Genomic DNA, 23,156 nt, shown 5'->3' on the forward strand with positions numbered 1-23,156 from the left:
GTCCCATAATAACATTGCAGACTATTGATAGTGCTCTTGTTGGCCACTCCCCACACACAAAGGAAATTTGATAATCAAACAAAACTCTTGAAGGTTACACATACATGAATCATAAAGCATTGAGAAATCAAGCTGATACTGACCTTGTAGATTCATCTTCACTGGCTAGTTTTTTAAGAGAGGAGAAAAAAAATTCATAAATATTATCCAGCTGTGAATCCTGGGGCTACAATATCTAACAGTCTGACACAGTTATGCCACAGTTACTATAGTTGCATAAATGTCATAGGAGTAACCACCCACTTCTGGTTAGATTTAAGGCTCACTCTACGTTATGGATCTTATGACTGTCACTGTTATATGGCCCAAGAACATGAAAGTAGATGGGTCATAGTCCCTAGGAAATCACTTAAAACTACTGTTCTTCTAAGTGGACATAGTATTAAATCAACTACTAATTACTATCATTTTACTTATAAATTTGTACATCTCTCAATCCTATTCAGAGATAGTTCATTTTTTTCATAGATGGTGATTAATGTAGAGACTCAAAATTAGTTAAGGTGCAGCAAATAAGCAACTGTGTAATTCTCAGTCCCAAATGTGACATGGCCATCACACTGCATTTTGCCAGGGCCCAGGGTTTTTTCCAGAAGAGCAGGCAGAAAGATTTTAAGAGTCAGAGATGGTAGGTCACAATCATTGAATTTCTTTTTTTCTTTTTCTTTTTATTGTATTTTTACATATACATTTATATTATTACACATAAATAAAATAAACTACACATCAAGACAAACCATAAAACATTCAAGAATTACATAAATGTTATATTCATAGTGATTGACTATCTGTATTTTAAAACCTTGAAGAAAACATCTTTGCTATGTTGGTGAGTCTAAAATTATGAATGTAAATCAATATCTATCATATCTCATCTCTATCAATTTATACATCTATGTAGACCTAAAAACATCCTTTTAAAATATTTTACTAATTTATTCACATTACATGTCAATTGTTATCCCATCCCTTGTATCCTCCCATTCCTCCCTCCCTCCTGCTTTCCCCCTACTCCCCTCTCCTATGACTGTGACTGAGGGGGACCTCCTCTCCCTGTATATGCTCATAGAGTATCAGGTCTCTTCTTGGCAACCTGCTATCCTTTCTCTGAGTGCCATCAGGCCTCCCCATCAAAGGGACATGGTAAAAAATGGGGCACCAGAGCGCGTGTGAAAGTCAGTCCCCACTCTCCACTTAACTGTAAACATCATGACCCATAAACAACTAAGCTTAATTATAAGACTAAAGTATATGGTCTTTAACCCTATCAGAGACTTGAGTAATGCAAGCTAATCATTAATTGATCAAATCTGGTCAAGTCAATTACTAGTATATTTCTATCACAAAAATACACATCCTAGGTTTAACATATAGATATGATTCTATAGATAGATAAGGTAAAATAGTTATATTAGGTCTTCAAAAGCCTCAGAGACCTACAGAATATGGCATTTAAAGATGTTTCTGTTATTTTAAAGATTCTTTGACAAGACAACTCCTGGCAACATCTAGCATACCTGAAAGAAGATGATGAGCATCAGAGAACCTCCTCATGGAAATGGCTTCAAATCATTGAAATTCTTAAAGTTGTTCATTTAAAATTCTCCTAGGGTAGTTTATTAGTCTCTGTATCTTTGGGATTCACACTGGTACTTTGGTTCTTTTTTTCTTTTGAGCTATCATATTTCCATGAATATTCACAATCTTGTGGCCTGGCATATATCTGTGCATTGGAAAAAGTAGCAGCCCTGTTTTTAATGTTCTTTTTAGATTGTCTTTTATGTACAGTGCTATAAATATTCTGATTTTTTAACTTAGATGTGGACAGAATGCTTCTGAGGTCTTTGGTAAGCTTTCTTCCCCTCTTGTTTAATAGGATAGAGAATTTTGCTTCTATGCCAAAGGGACCAGCTTAGCCTCTGTGTTTTAAAAGTTAGGTGTGAAGCCTGGGTACACGTGAATGGACCCAGAACTTAGCATTACAAGGATCAGACTGAAATCTTGGTCTCTAATTGGAGATATGATGACATAGTCCTCTATGGTAAATTGATGACTATGTTTTCATAGGCTTAGGTATGTAGGTTAGTATCTAGGTCTATATGAATGATCTTAGGCTCGGTCCACATATGTTACTAGGGCCTCTTAGAGGTGGTTTAAAGCCAGAGTCAAAACCGTCATGCTTAGCTCTGAAGTCTCATAGAAATGCTTAGAATCTTGGGTCCTGGCAGCTGTTGAGACACTGTCATGTTCTTGGAGTCTCAACCTATCCGTGCTAGTCTAGAGCCTGGGGTTAATGGAGCCAATCTGGTACCAGATTGGCCCTAGTGTCTGGGATTTTAGCATAAGACCAGAAAATGGATTTGGGAGAGTGGTTTGAAATAGAACTTGAATTTTTGGGAGAAGAGCTGGATCTTAGGTTTTTGTGGAATATCTTATAACATGAGGTCTTTGTGGACCTTGCTGCCACTACAGCGGATCTAGATCCTAGAATCTGGGAGGCTGTTATGGTACCTATATTCATATGAAGATACTTGAACCTGAGCACATGGCATTGCACAGAGTCTGGGTCTACAGAGGCCAATGACAATGATGAAAGTTGGAACAATTAATACAAGAAGACAGTCATAGGCCTAGACCTATGGGGGCTGTGCTAGAATTGGATTGACAGTCTATTGTTGGCTCTGGTTCCTTAACAATTAAACTTTATTATGAATTTATTAAACAAAGGTATCTTCCTTACAACCCAACTATCTTAAACAGGAGGGAAAAGAGATCAAGGAGAATAAGAATAAAAACTTCTGGATATCAGTTCCATGGGGCCAATCCTTTGGTGTAATTCTCCGGGGAATCTTGCAGATTCTTTACACAAAAGAAGAAAGCAGCACTGCTCCTGGCCGAACTTAGAGCCTTCTTTTTACTGCTTGCCCCCCTCCATCTCTCCTCCTATTCCCAGGTCTTTGTTCTTAATCCAGGGCCCATCTCTGTCCATCACAAATCTTTATCTCAGTGGGGGTATCAGTGAGGTGTCACTCAGGTCAAGCCATCCAAGACTGCTTTCACCTTGGGCCCAGGCTAAGGCAAGACTACATTCCTTCCAAGGTGTATCCTCATCCCATGAAAGAAAACCAAATAGCTGGAGTTTCAATGACTGATCCAAAGCCTCTTGGGTCAGCCTATTTCTGGAACTAGGCTGGTTTCCAAGATCATGGGAGTGCGTCTAGTGCTATAGCAGACCAAAATACTGTGCTTACTGGTTTGTTCTTATTCTGACAAAGTCTAAATCTTTATTTAACCAGTCTAGTGCTGGAAAAGGCTTTACAGATGAGTTTGTGGAAGATAGTCTGGAGCATGTGCCTATGGCAGCAGGCTTGAAGTGGAAGTCAAGGGCTAGCTGGCTTTTTAGAGCTAGCCTGTAGCTCAGAGGGTGGAGGCTGGCCCAATGCTACTGCGGGTCTGAAGCCTAAAGCTATAATGAGAACCAGCTAAGCTCTTACTTAACTTCTGCTGGCTGGACTTGAAGGCAGGGATGTAGAGTAAAGTCGAAGGAGAATTCCTCTCTGTGTGATTATGAATATCTTAATTTCTTGTCTGGGTTTCTGGAAGGGGGCATTTTTTCCTACATGACACATTTTTTTTATTTCATCTTAAATAAGCGTGTAATGGAAATTTTCTAAGATTTGTTTTCATGTCTTAGTTGAAACTGGTAGTACCCGCGTGTTTTGGAATGCTGAAATACACAGTAAAGTGGAACCTTGTAAAAATAGCTAAAAACAGAATATAAAGACAGAGGGATTACATTTATATCTTAATGGTGTAACTGTTGGATCTGTTGTGGAACTACATGCGGCAACAGCAAACCAGAAGAAAGCTTAGTTCTTTCTTCATATGCTAAATTAATCCATACTTCTCTTTCTGGTAAATTAATACAATTTACAATTTTTCCTCATATGTATAAAGAATTCTGATTTACTTTCTCTTTTGACATGGTGGTGTTTTTATAAGAAATAGTGTAAAACTAGGTGGTTCAGATATTTTTCCCCCATGATTTATCTTGTATAGATATAATTCATTTGCATGTGAAACAGTCTTCAAGAGAGCACAGGAAAGTCAGTTTCATGGAGACATCACGTATTGGTGCGAATCTTCTGTTCCCACTATAGTTGCTTTGTAGTGCATTAATCCTTAATGGATGAACAGCATTAGATCAAATGACTATAAAACATCTTAAATGCCATGAGGTTTGATGTATTCCATACATTTCCCCTGGATTTTTGTCCATATTACATAATCACTGTTCATTTGGCACAGTGTGTTGCTTTTGAAACAGCTTCACGTTTAAGGAAGCATGAAGACAGGACTGCTTATAAAAATCAGAAAGGAGGGGTGTGTGTGTGTGTGTGTGTGTGTGTGTGTGTGTGTGTGTGTGTGTGTTGTAAAAATGAAAGCTTTCCACCTTTAGTGTACAGTAAAAGCTCATGCTGAGCTAAAACTTTATGATTAAAGAATCAACATAAATAGTCACTTAAAGGCTTTTCACATTATGTGTTTTTTCATTTGGTGAGGCATTCATATTAAAGAAATTCTATTTATTAAGGAATTAGAAAAAATAACTTTGTCCATTGTGTGTTTCTGTTTACTCCAGAAAGCATAAGTATGAGAAGAAAAAATGCAAATGTATATAATAGATTAATTTGAGGACGTTTCTACTTAAAGGGAGAAGAAAAATTAACAAGGACCTCTTGTTAATTAGAAAAGACACACACACATGCATGCACACATGCACACACACATGCATTCACACACACACACACACACACACACACACATACACACACACCTTCCTTTCCTATCCTACACCCAGTCTTTCAGTGTAATTAGATTTAACTGGGATCAGTGACATCACCTTCAAAAGCTGTGTAATATGTTGGTAAGTCACCTGTAGAATCATCACAAACATCTCCTTCACGTTAGGTTATTTCTAGTCAGATGGACTGCAAGTCTACATGTCTGCCTTACTCACACGGACAGTTGGAGACAAATTCAAAGGTGATTTCTGAACATATTCCACAGATATTCAAATTAACACCACGGATCCTAATGGACATTTCTCCCATTTTAAAACACTTTTCTAATTAAATAGGTTCCCATTTAAGTTTCCTTTAAACTACTGAGTTGTATAAAGACTCTGCTTTCACCTAACCTGGTCAATAATATCATTTCTATAGGTGAAGGACGCAAAGAATGTTCTAAACAAACAAACGTTTCGTAAAACAAATCCGTTTGGGGAATCATCCTGCATGGATATTCAAAGCTGTGCTGAGCTGAGCCTTACCACCTTTAATTATTAGAATTTTAGTGGTTTTAAAAAGCTAATTGTTAAAGGCGTTAGTTGAGAATATTTAGGCAAGCAAGATTAAAATGAAACAAGTTATCTAAAATATGCATAACACATCTAAAAAATCATCTCCTGATTAATTTACTGAATGGTAAAGAATAGTTTAAGTTGTTCACTTCCCATGTGCCATACTTAAAAAAAAAACTTCAATGTCATGTTACTATTCATATTCTTTTTTTAAACTACATGATCATTTAGTATTCCATGGTAGGAGCATTTAAACCTTAAAAATCACTAAATATTACAACTAGGGTTAAATTGCTATTGTATGGACTACAGGATCTTGAATAAGTGATGAAGAAAATGTTAAACCTGCAGATTAATTTGACTTTTATTCATATCCTACATATTGCAAATAGCACAAAAGTTAGAGAAATATGCTTCCAGTATTTGAAAATTAGTCTTTAATTCAGTGAAGTGGCCCAAACATATCATGGAGAGTTGAGTGTAACGGTGGATACATGACCTTGTATAATAAACTTGTTTACATAGTTAAATGCAGTCCTTGTTTCCTAAATAAGCATTGCTGTATACAGAAGAAAGCTTCTAAGAGGACTTGAGAGCTGTAGGGATGGGCCTATGTTTGACTGGTGCTCCAGCAGTGTTGGATCAGTTACATCGACACGTAGTAGGGGAAAGAACTCTCGTGACACAGAACTAATTACTGTGAAACCAACAAGCCAGGAAGTTTGTTGAGTTGCCAAATGTCTGACTACTTTCCCTAAAGTCTTGTCAACTTCTCGTCTCACCCATGACTTTAGAAGTTGATGTAGCCATGGGATACAGGCCCCACCTTCCCAGCCTTCCCTATGGCTCTGTTTTGGGGAGCGGAGCAGTTGCTCCATTGGAACAGTGTAACAAAACTTCTTAGAGTTTTGCCAGCCTTCTGAGCTACCATTCAGGACCCGTGTCTTTGATGCACGTCTTTTATCTATTTGAAGATACGTATTCTACACTTGAGGAAATTTTAAATTTTAAATTATAATAAGCTGCTTTTATACATTTGGATCTCTTTCTATGGAACAAATTTTTTCTCCTCTAATTACTCTTCTGTAGTCAATATTCAGCTGTCTTCCACATTTGTTTTATCTAATATATAGCCACATGGTGGAGAATAGGGATACGGGTGAAAAGCAGCAGATTTAATAGACGTTTGGTCATGACTCTGCAGAGCTGAATGGTAGTGTTCTTAGGCGTTTCCAGTCACTAACCCTCTTCACGTCTGAGCTGAACAGAGTATGCTGGGAAGATGAAGAAAGATGCTTCATTCGAAGGTACACCCCCTCACCTCCCAGAAACGAAAGCTAGTTAGCTCAAAAGGATTAAAGGAGAGGTATCCTTGTATAGAGGACATTCTTCCTAGAAAGAGTAGTGTCTATGTTGTAGAAACAGCTGATGCTCTGCTCAGAGTGCTCTCAACTGTGCAATAAATATCTCTGTTTAAATGGTATACCCTGTCCTTCGGGGAGAGAACAGTTCATACACTATATATTTAAGTAATCTGGCAGTGATAGGAAGTGCTGAAAGTCCTCGCGGTGTTCCTTAGAGCTCTTTTTTTTTTTTTTTTTTTTTTCCTTTGGTAGGTTTGGGGATTCTTAAATGCTATTGAGTTGTTTAAGGACTATGCCATGAAATTGGGGTTTCACACATTTATCTGGATTTATTAAGAATCCCCATATCATTCAAGAATTTGAGAAGCCATTGTACAGATCTGACTGTAACAAACTCAGTGAGTTAACATGCATATATTAATCATTTGGCACCAAGTTGAAGCTGCTTATTTTCTATAACTATACCCAGATCTTAGTCCTACTAGTAAGAAGACAAGCATCGAAGTTTTACTTTTTGAATAAGTAAAATGCAAAGATCAAAACTAAAACCATAAATTTCAAATTTATAAATTATTTCAAATGCGAAAAAATTCTCTCATGTTATATTCTGTATTTGTCCATGCCTTTTCTTAGCACAATTTAAACAGTTTTTGTTCTGTTCATTTTCAGATGTGTCTATACGTAAAGGCATCTGAGTGTGAGTGCATTGTAATATGAATTTGATATGGATGTATGATTTATATACGTATTTATAAACTTACTACACAATTAGCTTTGAAAATCTGTTCCATAGATTTATTTATGCACAGACAGTATAAGAGGGTTTATGATGATGTTTATTGCAATATTAATTGTGTTGTTAAAATAGAGAAAAACTAAAAAAAAAAGATTTATCAATAAGACACAAGGCTAAATAAGTTATGGTGCACCGATATATATACTCTGCACTGGGAGAAAAATGTATAGGCATACATACATACTGAAGTGCTAAAATAGAAATACAACAAGTATAGATTTTTTTTAAGTGAAAACATTAATGAAACTTTGTCTAAATGTTAATCTTTATGGTAAGAAATAGAAAATAATAAAGACTTTTGAATGTCTATTACCTTTGATTTATACATATATGTATATGCATATATATAAATATGAATAATTTATCCTCAAGGAGTGTGAAAAAATCAAAGGTTTAAATTTGAGAATCAAAGTGGTACATTTTATTTACTGAAATACAAATCTGAATAATGGAGCAGATAGAAACTGAGAAAAATGGTAGATAAATTATGGTATGTCTACATAATGTGATGCAATTTAGTTGTATGAGACTTTTACAACCTTGGAAATTTTTTTCTAAAACATAACTTATGTAAAGGTAGAAAAAAGTCATCAAGAATGAAAACGGCCATGTGTGGCTAATATGTCTGTGATGCCATTGTAGAAAATGCACATAACAGCTAATCACATTCGTTAAAGATGAGACTATTGGTGATTTTATACCATTTATTGCATTGTTCTTTATTTTCTGAAAATTTATCACTCATTCCACACTGCTGGAAGAGGTGGAAAAATAAACTCCTTTAAAAATGTGATTGAAGTCTTTCCGGGAGAGAGTAATTGAAGAAAACAACTCCAATTTTGTGCCTTTGTTAGTTGGGAGGTGAGGACATAATTCATTCTTGGCATGAAGGTGACTTCTTTTACCCATCATTTTGCTCTTTTTTTCTTCTTCTTCTTCTTCTTTACTGGGTCAAACAATTTAAGGCTAAATGCTTACTTAGTTCAATAGCTCAGTAGCTAGAATGTAAGTGACATGACAGAATAAATATTTACAATTATTATCCCATGGCAGGCATGTTTTTATAAAGCACATTACAAGATACACTACAAGACTGGCCTTAGTCTATTAACTTTAATTATTCACCGATATGTTAAGCAACCTAGTGAATAAAATATGTTGCATTCCTGTAAGTCTAAAATTGGTTGAATTAGGCAAGAGGGTGAACAGATTTGGAGGTCAGTTATCCAAAATTTTTAAGGAAAGTATGCTATAAACAAGAATAATTTAGTGTATAAGGAAGGCGTGATTGGTACTGCTCGCAGTTCAGTGGCTCATTTCAGTCTATGAGGAGAGACTGCCAGTTCATCTGAGCATCTAGCTGCCTCCTCTTCCTTTGCATTTATGTCGTCCATGTCTTAGTCTCTATAACTCTCATTTTTTCATGTTGAATTAAAGCTGAGTTGGTCTTCTATTCTTCTCTCTACAAAATGAGTCAATGACCCTATACTGCAGTTTTGCATCCTGCTATTCTTCCAGAGATGTGCTATATATCTTATTTACCATCTCCTAATTCACTTGAGCATCTTCTTTGTTTGAGGTACTGGCTAGAAACATGTTCTTACTTGTCACCCTTCTCAGAGGGTAATATTCCATACCTAAATATTTTATTTCTACTGATTTTATATGTTATAACTTAATTCTTTTGGGAATTTAAAGAAATTTACAACCTGAAGCAACTGCCATGTCTCAATGATCAACATGAAGATTGAAATATATGCCATCTACACACATATTTTGTGGAATATCATTCTTTCCTTATAAAAATGTTCTTTGAGCAAGTTTTTAGTGCTTCTCCACCCAGTTCAGCTATGAAACTCTGTGTGGACAGAGAGACCAACCATTTGGTGATATTGCCTCATTCCTGGTTTAGAGAACTCACTGAGTGAAAGACTGAACCATCCTTGCACGATTTCCTAGAAAGCTGTGTTTGAGACTTATCCAGTACTCTAAGTGAGTTTTTAGCCAATTTAGAAATTTCCTGAAGATCCTGTTTCCTAATATTTCTTATTTCTCCTAATTTCTTGTTATGATCCCAGTGACATTTGTAAGTTACAGTGTTTGTTTGATCACATATTGCTGCACTTTTTTTCCTGTGTGTGCTGTGTGACTTGTTAGTGGCTTTCTTTTGCATTCTTTAGTTTTGTCTTTTGCTCTGTGCATTTGATTATCAATTTTGCTTGATTAAGAAATGCCCAGGAGACCCAGGTGTGGTACCACATACTTCAGGTCCCTGAATACTGGAGACTGAGATGGAGAGAGCCAGAGATACAGGCTATCCTGGACAACATGAAACCCATGGTTATTGAGTTTTAGAATAAAGAAAACTTATTAATGACAGAAGACAAAATAATAATTACATGGATGGTAAGAATTATTTAGAGGAGGATAATCTCATTAAATACACCAAAACTATGGTGGTACCTATTCTTTATGTAACTTTTTAAATTTTAATACAATTTGTTCATTTAACTGTGCATAAATCACACAAACTCTAGGAGAATAGAAACACTGTCAGTCTGAGTTATTGATATATCTCCAAAACTATATATGCTTGTCACATAGAATAAGTATTTAGCAGTTTAATCTATACTTTAGTGAATGAATTTATTTAAGTATTTTTCTGGAGTATGACTTATCTAGGGATAATAATTAGCATGTTGGGCTGATAGAAATTATGCTTATGTGTTAGCAGTTAAGTTTAAGACTTGTGGCTGTCCATGAGAAGACCTATCTAAGAGATCAGTGTCATCTGACAGATTACTCACTATCCTGCCCACCAAAACAAAGCAGAAGACAAGCAAAAGACATGGCTAGCGAAGGCAATGTGCAGAGATTCTTATAAACTAATGTGTGCTGCATAGGTTAAAAGAAATTTATGTGCGTTAGCAATATGGCCTGTTAAAGCACTTGTTGAAGGAGAAAAATAACTCCTGAAAGCTGTTCTTTGACCTCCGCATGTGTCAGTGGAATGCACATACACACATGCACACACAGACACATATCACAAATACCAAATAAACAGAAATATTTTTTGTTCCCTAGTTCACCTTCTGTAATAATTCTGATGACGTTTTCACTTCATCGTTATTCTATGTGCCATCACCACCAAAAGCAACATAATCACCATCATCGCCATTCCATACACCAATAATATTACACACACATACACACACACATGCTTACCATTAAGAAATAATGTGAGAAAACAATGTGTGTATAATATATGTATTCATAAATATTTCCCATGTTATTTATATGTTTGTAAGTAGAATAACGTTATCATATCATTTTGAAATTTGCTTTTTAACTGAGTTTATTTTCGAGATGCACCGTGCTTTCTAATGGACTAATTTACTTGGTTCATTTGACTGCTGAGTACCTTTTCATTGTACAAAGAAAAAACTTCAGTTTGTTTTGTACTGCTCACATTTGTCTTTTCAATTCTGTTCTTTTCTCCTGCTGTTGCCAAAAAAAAAAAAAAAAAGAAAAGAAAAAGAAAAAGACAGAAAAAATAAAAATAAACCACCAAGTACACTAAATTTTTTTCAAATGTATAATTTTTATCCATCTTACATCAAGTGCTATTAGTTAACTACTTTGTATGATGTTCCCATTTGTCTCGAGTCAGTGAAAGTACACTCTTCTTGATATTTCTTATTCTTCATTGGTTACATCAAGGTAGGCATACCCAAAGCCCTATCTTTGTAACCTACCATCGCTCATATCCTGAGTGATTTAAATCTATATTCAGGTTGTTTCCAGTTGCCCACTGGACACCCCCAGCTGGATGTCATATTTGACCTACATTCACACCTCTTCCTCTCAAATGTGTTCGTCTTTCTCTGCTTCCTGTTTAACTGGCAGCAGCACCATCTTAACAATCATTCAGGCTCAAAAGCTTGGAATGATTTATAAGTCCCTTGGGCCTCCTCATCAGTTGCCAAGACCTGCAAATTACTACTCCATTCATTCTGCCAAATTGGTTCCCACTGCTATAACCCTGGTTTAAACACCATGACTTCTAGGCTTTTCACAATAGTGTAGCTTGTTTTCCTCCTTCTAAGTGTCTTTCTGCATCCTAGGCATCCTGTATCCCGCTTGATTAATTTTTCTAACACACAATTCAGTTCATAATATTTCCCTGTTTGAAAGCTTTTAACAGCTTTCTGTTGCCTGTAAAATGAACTCTATCCGTTTTAAGCTTAAATTCAGGTTTCTCTGAAAACTGGCTTGTTTACCCTGTCAAACTTATTACTGCTTTATTTAATATGTCACATATGCCTATCAAATGGAATAGTTCCCTGTTTCTCTACCTGTTTGTATACTCTGGGCTAAAGTGTGACAATAACCCACTGTAAAATCTCTTTCTTAAAATGATGAAAATTTATATCTCACAAAAATATATGTAGCACTTTCAGCTCAGATAGGCAGAAATGTCTTTGTTTGTTGCAACTATTTAAAAATCTCAGGTACGGGGGCATCCTTAGTCTTCCTTGTTTCTAGTTGGAGAGAATGTTAGAGGATTCTACATTAACAGTTAACATTACAGCATGGCAGTGACACAATCCACTTTAACTGACAACTCACTGACCCAAATTAATCATGTTTTTAATTGAGGCTGAGGCACACCAGAAAATTCAAACAAGCCGTGTGCAATAAGAAGGACTCCAGGTACTAATGGCCATTCTGATCCTTGAATCCATTCCTAGCATTTTCTCCTGAAGATGATTGCTTTTTATTATCTGTTTTCCTTGCCAGGTTGTCTATTCTCATTCCAAGGAGAGCTCACATTTCTTCAATGAGTTCATTCTGGGTTTTTTAGACATATATTCCCTTTCTGCTCCCATTTGTTGCAGTCCTTTACTGTTGAAATAATTATTTATGGCTTGGCATTTCAATCTTAAAGACCAAAATGTATTCTTTATTCACCATTGAATACATGATCATTAGCAATGAACACATGAATCCATAATTTAGTTAGTGTCTTATGATCAGTTATAGCTGTGCTATTGGCAGAGAAGAGGAAGGAATGATTTCTATTACTTATTTATGAGAAGAATATTTTATTATTCTTACTATGGGTAAGGTTGGACTCTACAAACACATATAAAAATGTGTTTCTACATGCACGGTATATGTATATTTATATATCTTATGTATATACATATAGTTAGCAGATCTTAGCTAGTACGGTACAAATATAGAGTAAATTAATTATGAATCTGCCTTATTCTCACTCTCAAATTGCTGGCATGATATTATAACTCTTTTAACTCTTCTTTTTCTTTTGACAAATGGTTTATTTTACGGTTGCCCTTGTATAGTAATAAGATATATAGTCTAGGGGTATTTTATAAGCAGAATATTTTATAGAATATCTACCAAAAGTTGAGCAGAAAAGATAAACCAGTGAACTCCAGTTGTCTTACCTTTTTTTATTCTTTTATCACCGTTTTATTGGACATGTTGTCTGTATACTGTACTATGCTAAGATATAATGTTGGGTTTGGAGTCTTGGGAGAAACTTAACATTCAGAAAACACTTCATTCATTCTACTCACCTGGCTCTGTATGCCAAATCAGTTAGCATATATAACCCTTCCTTCCATGCCTGAGCTTGGAATCAACAATTCTCCAACTGCACACCTGGTCTGGATTGATTGGGTTCTCATTCACATCTTAACTGTTATATTCTCTCAAAAGGCTGCTTCATTTTCCAGACACTTTAGCAATATTTGGGAGAGAACAATGAACTCAGTAAAGTTTATAGTGGGACTTTTTAAAAAAAAAAAATGTCTGACGGTCTTAATTCTCCAAGAAAAGCAAAAATAAAACTGTTCGAATTAAGCAGTATGGAAATGGTACAGCAAACACAGGTATCTATGAGTAAATCATTATTGATGGAGCTTGGATTATTTGAAAAAGGTTTTATGGAAAGAAATTAAGAGTTGTTCGGAAACCCAGTTTTGAACGGTTATATGCCAACAGGAAACTATTAAAGAATGTCAAAGACTGAAGTAAAAACATCTAATTTATTCTACAGGAGTTAAGCTCTTGCTGGATTAAGGGGGAAAATCTTGATTGTGAAGGTGGGAGAACTTAAAAGCCATCTCCAGCATTTGAGATAGAGTCCAAGGTGGTAAGATATAAGGAGCTTAAGAAGAAAAAAACAAACGGAATTAAAAAGAGTAAATATATTGTAACAGACAGCTTAGAAGAGCAGGAAAGCTTCTTAGGATGGACAGCATGAGTAAAACCTGCAACTTAATGTTTAGTATGAGGAAAAAGAGATTAGGAGTTGGAAAGATGTGTCCAGTAGAATTGGCACCATTTGATGAAATGATGTGAGAACTGATGGAAGAGTCATACAACATTTGAGAACAGTTTCAAGAATCAAGGTGAATGTTAAGGCTGTAAGTATTTAGAAGCCTCTGTCTGATGACCTAAATTACACAAATGCAGAGGCAAGTGGCTAGGTAATCCAAGGTTAATGAAATGTAATAAAAAAGATATATGTGTAAAGGGGCTGAGACTACTTGAGTCTGTATAAGGAACTAAGTAAGGCAGTTGAGGAGGAGGATGGGTGCATCAGATGTCCCAAGGACTGTAAAATATGACAAGAGTGGGTATAGAGAAAGGCTCCAGGAGACAGCAGGGTGTGCTCAAAAAGAAAAGCTAAATTTCTGCTGTCTAGGGTGAGCTTTGTCTCCTGGGAAAGTCAGGAAGGAAGTTGAAAAGTATTGTGGAGTAAGAATGGAGGAGATCTCATTGGACAGGCATGGTCATCAATGAATTTGGAGGCACACTTGGGAATTCTCCCATAGGACGATAGAGTGATGCACCCTGGCAGCAGGTGTGTGTGATCCAGGATCTACTCACTGGTTATGGGAGCTTTCACCTGGAGACCAGCTGATGCCAAATGAGCAAGAGGGTGTGTTGTGAGAAAATGATTAACTTGCTGCCTTTCTGGACCAGTTTCCTTATCTGTGTAGCTGGCTTTAAACTTATGATCCTTTTGTCTGTCTGTTTCTCTCTCTCCTAAGTGGTGGTATTACCAGCATCCACCACAATTCCATAGCTCTAAACTGGTCTTTCTCTGCTGTATTTGTTCATCAGCTCTCTATAGAAAATACCTGAGTAGATCGACTTAAAAGGAAGAAAGATTTATTGGTCCGTAATTTGAGTCCATAGTAAGTCATTCTGAACGTTGGTGCCTGTGATGAAAGAACAGGATGATGAGGAGTATGTGGAAAGACAAAGCTACTTATCTTCTAGGGTTGGAAAGCAGAGAGAAGGGACCAGGAAAGCTGAGACACAGGTATTGGCATTGAGAGAAAGTGAGATTTTTAAATTAGAACAAGATCTGAAAGGGCTCCTTTGTGTTTTGTAATGATGACTGAGGAGCTAGTAATTGTGCCCTGAGATTAATTTAAAGGGAAGAAGACCAAAGAATGAAAAAATGGTCAAGTCCAGATCCCTGCTCCTTTCTGGGATGTTTAGAATACTCAACTTCATGCACTACTTACTCAGATGTACTTGGATCAATGGAATAAAGCATCAGCTAGTTCAGTGTTGGCCGAGAGGTAGGAGCTGGGGCTAATTGGAAGAAGCTGGTCTTTGGGTCATGCCTTTGAAAGGCATGCCTTCTATCCCAGCTCCCTATTTTCTCTCCTGACTGCCATGAACTATCCAGTTTTCCTTGTGTTGTTGTCTTTCAATGAAAGCCCTGAAAAGGTACGCTGAAGCCCAGCTTCCCCCTTCAAGTTGTTTGTCTCAGGCATTTCATCCTGGTAACTAAAACTTCTTTACGTCAATCTGGAAAACAATTTATCACAAACTGTGGCATTATACTGAATGCCATACATGTTTAAGTGATTTTTAAAATAGTACAAATAATGTGGACTACATGAAATCTCTTGGTTTCATATATGCACAGAAGTAAAATTGTGTAGGGGAAGAGATATGACTAATGGGAGGGGGTGGGCAAGAAAACAGATGGTGGTAGCATGGCATGGGGTGAGAATATGTTCAATGTACAGTGTACACCCATAAGAAAAATATTTAAAGTCAAAATAAGCACGGTTCAGCTCTTTAGAATCTGAATGCTATATATATATGCCATGCCATTGTGCTTAAGCAGGAGGTAAAATATCCCCAACTATTTCTGCACCTTGGAGTTTTGTTTTGTTTTGTTTTGTTTTGTTTACAATGAAACTATTAGCTCAGTGATATCATGTTGACATGCAACTTCTCACCCTCAGCTATCACACCCTTCAGATAGTCACATACCCTTTCCATGGTGGATGACTGGAAGGAAGGTAGCTTAGTGGGAGGAGCTCTTCCCACTGTCTAAGTACCAAGAAACGAAGAAGCCTGCTGTTTGCTATGGAATCCTGTGGTCCTCCCTCTCTGGACAAGTCCTTACACTTCTCAGAGCTTATAGTTGATAGAACAGAGAGTACAAGCAATTTCCACCTTAGTGCTGGTAATAATTCTAGGGTTGGGAGAAATAGATGTTACTGACTGACTTCAAATGTTTAAACTTTAGGGCCCAGTTATTTTGGTTCTAGAGCCAGGGAAACTTTTAGGTAGGAAACATGATTAGAGATTGGTTAAAATCTTTCTAGTGTAGTTATAAAATATGAGCAACAAAAACAGTTTATCCAGGAAAACAGAATGGCATCTGAGAAACGACTTTATCAAGAAGTAAAGGATTGTAATTAGCATTGTATCTCCAAATATTTTAACCAAATTGGTGTTGTACTATCTTTCCTATGAGCTTATATTTGGCAATCGTCTTTTGAACAACCGATTTCTGTCAGCATTTGGGGAAACTGCATTAATTGAGGGATGTATAGGCTTCTTAAAGAAACAAGTCTGTGTACTTGCTTGTTTGTAAATTTAAGACTCAGAGGGATGTTTTACAATAATTATTGAATTCCATTTATATGTATATTTAGAGTAAATAAGCCATTGGAATTTTTGTTGAAAAATCTCATTTTATCAGAAAGAATAATTTCCTCTAACTCCAACATATATGGTTTGAGCATATTTGGGAACTGAACACTTTATCTAGAAATGTAGTCAATGCAATCATTGCACAGATAGGTGGTTTGAAGTGAGTATCCACACTTACCTGTCTGTGTTGCCTCTATGATTGTGTGTATTGTGATTATGTAGATGTGTGCATGTGTGCTTGTAGCATGTACATGTATGTTTAAAGGGAACATCATGAGTTCACTTTCTGATCTCTTTAAAATAAGAAGAAATACAAATCTATTTAGCAGAGTTCTAATTCCTACCCAAGGCTATGATGGCTGTTTTCTTTACATCTGGAACATGTACTGGTTCCACCAGAAGAAGGGCAATCAGCCATAAGAGATGAAGAAAGAAAGCCTGCATCACCTGTGTTCTGACAATAATCACCCAGTGGCTCCTAGATGACAGGTGAAGATTGGCAAAGCTTACGTTCCTCAGGAGGAAGCAAATGTAGCTGGGACAAGGTGAAAAGCCTCAGCAAAAGGTCAGGAAGTGGTCTGGAGCTTTATTCCTTCAGGTTTGTGTTTACTCACCTGACCTCAAAGGAATGCACATAAATCCTAACATGAGTATACAACACACACAGTGATGATTTCAACCCAATTCCGTGTTAATTGCAATTGCACAATTCTAACCAATATGTAGCCTCATTTTGATCAAATGAATCAAGTCCTTTGCTGTGCTTTCACGAGATACCAGAAAATATGCTTGGGCTGTGATTGTCCATTAAACTCCCCTAAACTAATATTATTTTCTTCATTTAACCTAGATTTTTTTTAAGTTAGGTTGAATTTTCAATACAGAAAAATTCTTGTTTCTTTTTTTTTTTTTTTTTCCCTTTGACAAAATATGTGAATAGGTCAACATGAAGGTTTCTGTCACATTTTTTTTTTTAGAGTTGTAATTCTTTGTCAGTCATTCACCATTCTTCCTAAGAATAGAATACTAATAATTTCTGCCTGCAGAGAATCATGAAGACTTGGTTGTAAATGAAAATGAACTATGGAAAAGAACTAAATCCAACACTTTCAGCTATCTAATTATCTCAGCATAATTAACTGTTTGCTAGATTTAGTGCCCAAATCCTTTTTTTTTTTTCTAACTTAAATTTCATAGTCCTTTTGATTGCACAAATATGATAGTCTATCATGTATGTGAACTACAGAGAGTACATAAGGAATAATTAGATTCACCTGGATTTCTTTCTTTCTTTTTAACTTTATCTCCACCCCCTAAGCTTCAAATGCAAATTTAAAATACTGCTTTTCCACATACAATCACACCGTCATTATTTCTTCCTTCTTACTAAATCGCAACCTCAAAAAATGTGTCTAAATAAAAACAAAGAAATCACACATTTGAAGATAATTAATGCTTTTGCTTGAGAAAGATGTATCTGTTCTCAAGACATGTTTCTATGTCCACAGCAATCAGTGCTAATCACTTAGGTCCCTTCAAATCCTCCACCAGACTTCACATTTTTCTCACAAAAGTATTAGTTTGTAATTCATTATTTTTTCCAATTTTCCAAGAAAGAGGGAAGCAAGTCACCCACCAATCCCTCTTGTTGACCACTAATGCAGGCATGTGAGAAGCCGTAGAAATGGCCAGTAAATGGGGAAAATGCAAATATCCATCACCCCCATGGCTGTTTTGACACAGCAATTAGATTTGTGCAGAACAGCAAGATTGTTCCAATTCTATTCTCCCAAACATAAGTCTTAAAAAAAGAGGTTACATTTGTGACTGTAGCTCGTGGAGCATCCAATCTGGCATCCTGAAAATCCATATGTAAGCCACACTTATATCTTAAACCTGTCAAACAAATAAATGTACAGAAGCAGGAATTTATGTACTTTATAGACTGTTTTGCCCTTTTAGAGCAAAAGCCTAATTTTCAAGTGTTGCTATTTTAACTTCTGGCAGTGCCTGGGAGATAACTGAGGTTCAAAATGTGAATTTTACAAGTAAAATGTGATTCAAAAATTGATTTACCCTGTTCTCACTACATGTGAGACAGAGAGGAGAAAGGCTGGGTGCCTGTGAGCTTCAGGCAAGGGGAAACATATTGCTAAGTACAGAAGCCGCGCAAAACTTTGCGGGTTTTCAGTTTAGACGTGAACTTGAGCCTTTCTCAGTTCAAGTTCTGTGTAGGGCCGGCAAAACATGACTTTCTGATTCAAAGAAAAGGCTTAAAAAGGCTTATAAAACAGACTTGTACATCAAATACTTCTTACACAATGGCATTTAGATGATTTAAGTGTAAATGAATCAAAGGCATATGGATTGCATTTCCCTTGAAATACGCATGGGCTTTAAAATGAAGGGGGGGAAACACACTTGCCAAAATCTTTTTGGGTTGTGCTGCATCAAAAACATTTGGGAAATGACTTTAAATGTTTGGAAGAACCCCAGACATTGGGTTCAGCCACCCCTGGAGATTAAATCAGTGTCCTTCATCCAGTGATAACTAGGCCCCTGGTTTGCAGAGACAGCTCTTTAAAAATGTCAAGTTTCAAACCTGACACTCCCGAAAACCAAATTTCTCGATACTTGAATTGCTAATTTGGTGCTGGGGTCTTATTATGGAGTCTTCCCCAGAGACCAAGAATCCATTTTGTGTTAGTCAAACTACTAGAAACATATTTCAGTTTTCACCCATTTTTTTTTAAGTGTGGTTAAAAATGTAAGTTTGCTCTGTCCTGAGGTAAAAATTAATGCTTGTGGGAAGCCAAAAGGATATCTAGTTTTCAATTTGAATGAAAGGTCTGAATGATCAGGAGATAGAAATGGAAAACTTGTTTGTTATGAATGTGTCCAGGCAGGAGTTCTGACATCATATGGCTGTTAGCATACTTTAATTATAGAAAACAATAAAGAGAAAAAAGAGGGGAGAAAAGAGGAAGGAACGGAAGAAAGTGGGGTGATAAGATGTTCTTGGAACCGGAAATGAGCTTAAATGAAATGCAGAGACAAGATAGATTTAGCAGAAGCAGGTGGCTCCTGAAAGTAACTAAACACCAGTGAGAGAAAACACAAACTACACAAAATCTAAGCAGCCTGATGCCCACTGAGTTGATATGCTGAATAAATGAAATGTCTTGGCAAAAGTGATTGACAACGTATCGGAAAGAACGAGAAAGGAGGAATCGGGCTGTTAAAGGAAATTATGCTAGAAGGCAAATCTAGGAAAAGACTAAAAACACAGGGACTACTAAAAATTGAGAGAAAAGCTACGAAGACCAAGAAAAGCACACGGAAAGCGTACGGACCGTGTGACGGGCTGGTGTTTCAGTCTGCACTGCTGACTGGCTCACATTAAAAAGATCTGATTCTGCACGCAGCTCTGATGTGAGAGGAAACAGCTTTCAAAATCGTTTAATGCCCTCCTGATAGGAAGGTTAACAGGATTATCATGCAGTTCACTGGAGGATGGACAGAGGCTCCCAGCATGCCTCCTAGTCACTGTGCAATTCCAACAACCTCCTTTACAGAGAATTGTAAAATCATTGTGCCACTCAAAGGCATTAGTTAGAAAGCTGGGATGCTTTTACTGAGAGAAGTTCAACATGAAAAGGAAGTGAGGAAGGGAAGAAAATGGGCACTAGAACCCAGGCTCCTTTGGCTTCCTTCTGCCCTAGTCACTGGGGGAGAGGGCTGTCTGGCTAACTCCTCTAGCCATTAGCTTTTGGTCAGGTTCCCTCTCCCTACCCACTGGGCTACTTACAGCCTAGGTAACTAGGAAGTCCTTGTGTGCATGGCAGGTGACTGCTGCTCTGCTGTGCTCTCCAAGCACTTTCTTATTAAAGCAGGGAAAACACTTTCAATGTTTTCTTCTAAGCAACACTATTTTGCATAGTCAGTACCCTGTGGAGAGTTTAATGGAAAGTGTCTTTGTAATTGCCCTGCCTCGAGTATCAGTGGCATTAGCACCCGCTGGACATGGGAAAAGTGACAGTGGCAAAGGTGGCTCAAGAACCCTCTGAGCAACGGAGCACAAATTTTAACTTGGCTATTGAATGAGCCATACATTTCTGTTGGATGAGTCCTTACATTTTGTAACTCAGGAACCACCTTACTCATAGGTAATTCACATTAGGTTGTAGGACAGAACAACTCTAAACTGTTGGTGACTTTACTTTTAAAAGGATTGTCCTCTGGTTATTTCACTGAGCGGTAGGCTGATTCTCATTCCAGAATCCCAATTCAAACATTTTGTAGCAGAATCTTCTAGGACTTTGGGGTCCTTTCCTGAATTGTTGTTAAGCAGAGTGAAAATGATCATGTGTTCATGATTAGAAGTGATGTATTAGTTCTACAACATGGCTCTAATTGTAACTGCAAAGCACGCTGGGAAATGTAGTCTTCATGGGTAGAAGAAAAAGTATAGTTAAGTATAGTTATCTTCTACCACATTCATTAAAGGATTTTTCATCTCTAATGCAGATTAACCCTTAGCTGGTCTTCCTTTCCTGCCTTTTCCATTTGTTTGGATGTGACTTAATTCAGGAACATAACTTAATGAGGAAACTGAGATTGAATATTTACTATAAATTGCTAATAGATGACTGTACTGGAATTTAATACAAATTTGTCTAAATTTCAGGTTACATTCTCTCTTCAGATTTATGTTTTTTTAGTGGCATCAGAGAAAACTTCAAAATAAAAGGAGCCCAACTCCTCCTTCCCCGTACCATTGGAGAGCTCAGAGAGACTAGCTTTTCATTGGCATGAAAGCTTTGGTTCAGCAGATCCTGCACATGAATTGTGAGATTATTTTTCCTGGTGTTCGAAAGGAAATCCCAAGTAGACACTGTGTTTCAACAGGAGGATAGAGAACACTGAAGAATGTTCCTCCAAATTGGATATAGAAATATGACTTGTCAAATGCTCTCAGAAAGAATTTGTTTCTCCTTTTACAAGAAGATTGAAGAAAAGTAAAGGGATGACCACTATAAAAGAGTGAAACGTTTCTTTTAAAAAGCAGTTGAGGTTTTATTGATTTATTCTATTCTATTTATTTATCTTGAAGTTCCACTGAACCTTTTGTCAGTAAAAATTAGGCAGTGAAACTTTTATAGTGTCAAGAACATAAGAATGTATAAAATGGCAAAAGTATCTCACTTGCAGCCCTGCTTAAAATGCATACATACCTCTTTTCTTAGACTATTAGAAATTAATAAAAGAATATAATTTAAAGGATGCCATTGTTCACGTATATAAGGCTGTAAGGTATCTAAAATTCTTGTAAAATATTATTTCTTTTAATTTCAGATTTTTTAAAAAATGGAATTATATTACTTGAATGGCTCTATCAGTCAGCATGGGCTGATGTATTAACTACCACAGGCTTGGTAGGTTAGGAACCAGTAGTTCATTTTCTTACTGTTTGGGAGGCCGGAGGCCGAAGCTCAAACAGGTTGGTTCTGATGAGGGCTCTTTTACTGGGCCACCTCACCGCATTCTCCTGTAGTGGGCAGAGAATTCGGAGATCTCTCCCTTGCCTCAACAGACCCCCGACATTATTAGATCAGTCTTCAACCTAATAATCTTTTTTTTTTTTTTTTTGCATGGTAGATTTAATTTATTCAATAATGGTTAATGTATATTTTATTTATTGTAATTCCTTCATGTTACATCCTAATTGTTATCCCATCACCCTTGTCTTCCCATTCCCACCCTCCCTCCATCCTCTGCCCTGTTTCCCTCCCCTAGACTTCTGACAGGGAGGCTTTCCTACCCAACTGTCTGGCCACAGTCTATCATGTCTCTTCAGGATAGCTTGCATCCTCTTCCCCCGCGTGCCCTCAAGGCCTTCTTGCAAAGGGGCAGTGATTAAATCATAGGCACCCGAGTGCATGTCAGAAGCTCAGCATCAGTCACCCCTTCCCACATCCCAATAATCTTATTCAGTTTTGATCACCTCCCAGAAGACCCTGTCTCCCAATCTAGTCTCCCGATCCAGTCTCATGAAGGAATGAGTCACAGAACCACCATGACTAGCCATACCACGTAATCCCTCAAAGCCACCATCACAGTTAAAAATGAGCAGATAGATACTCCTAGTTTGATTTTTACATATATAAGCTCGCATCTAATTAAAATAGACTCCAGTTGATTTTTTCCTTCAATACATGAGCATTCTCATAAAAAGAATTTCATAAATATTATAATTCCTTATTGCCCTATTTTGGAACCCATTCAGGTTCTTATGTTTAAATCTTACAAACATTTTGTACAGTTGTGTTGGATTTTAATTTTTTCTTGCAAGTAGTAGGTATTTTTCAAACTGTATAATTTAATCACAATTATTACCATGCTTTAAAAAGCTGACAAACCAGCCTTGTAACAATAAAATAATCACTGCTTATTGACTGAGGATAATCTTCACTTTTTTTTTTTTTTTTTTTTTTTTTTTTGGTAAGCTTAGAGTGAGTTTCAGAAACATGATGTCTCCAAATAAGCCACAACGGTACAAGTGTTGTTTATTACA

The sequence above is a fragment of the Acomys russatus genome, chromosome 30 (assembly GCF_903995435.1).
Source record: "Acomys russatus chromosome 30, mAcoRus1.1, whole genome shotgun sequence".
NCBI classification, from domain to species: domain Eukaryota; kingdom Metazoa; phylum Chordata; class Mammalia; order Rodentia; family Muridae; genus Acomys; species Acomys russatus.